Below are 829 nucleotides of genomic sequence, written 5' to 3'. Positions count from 1 at the left end.
TCATCACCACCACCGCCATCATCATCATCATCACCATCATCATAATCTTCATCATCATCATCATCACCATCATCACCATCATCATCATCATCATCATCACCATCATCATAATCATCATCATCATCATCACCATCATCATCACCATCATCATCATCATCATCACCATCATCATCATCATCACCATCATCACCATCATCATCATCATCATCATCACCATCATCACTATCATCATCATCATAATCATCATCACCATCATCATCCCCACCATCATCACCACCACCACTACTGCAATCTTCATCACCATAATCCTCATCCTCATCCTCATCTTCATCACCACCACCAGCGCCATCACCATCATCACTATCATCATCATCATCACCATCACCATCATCATCACCATCATCATCACCATCATCATCACCATCATCATCACCACCATCATCACCATCATCATCACCATCATCATCACCACAACCACTACTGCAATCGTCATCACCATAATCCTCATCCTCATCACCACCACCAGCGCCATCACCATCATCATCATCACCATCATCATCAACTCCTCATACCACTCTGACGGTGTTTTGATTGAAATGTTTTTTTTCATGTCTTTGAGTCTTTGATAAAAGTTCACTTTTGAACACAGACCGGTGCATCGTGGTGACGTCAGCTGCTGGTTAAGATACTTTTCTTAGAATAATCTTTTTAACTTGTGCGTGTGAGTCTCGGTTATTTCGCAGCATTAACCGGAGTCAGTGTCACAGACAATGTGTGAGTCCTCCGGAGCTCTGAGTGGTGCTGTCTCTCACAGACTTCCACCTCTCCC

This window comes from Callionymus lyra, chromosome 4 (genome assembly GCF_982586985.1).
Source record: "Callionymus lyra chromosome 4, fCalLyr1.hap1.1, whole genome shotgun sequence".
NCBI lineage: Eukaryota > Metazoa > Chordata > Actinopteri > Syngnathiformes > Callionymidae > Callionymus > Callionymus lyra.
The sequence above is the reverse complement of the archived record's forward strand: the minus strand, read 5'-3'. Positions refer to the sequence as shown.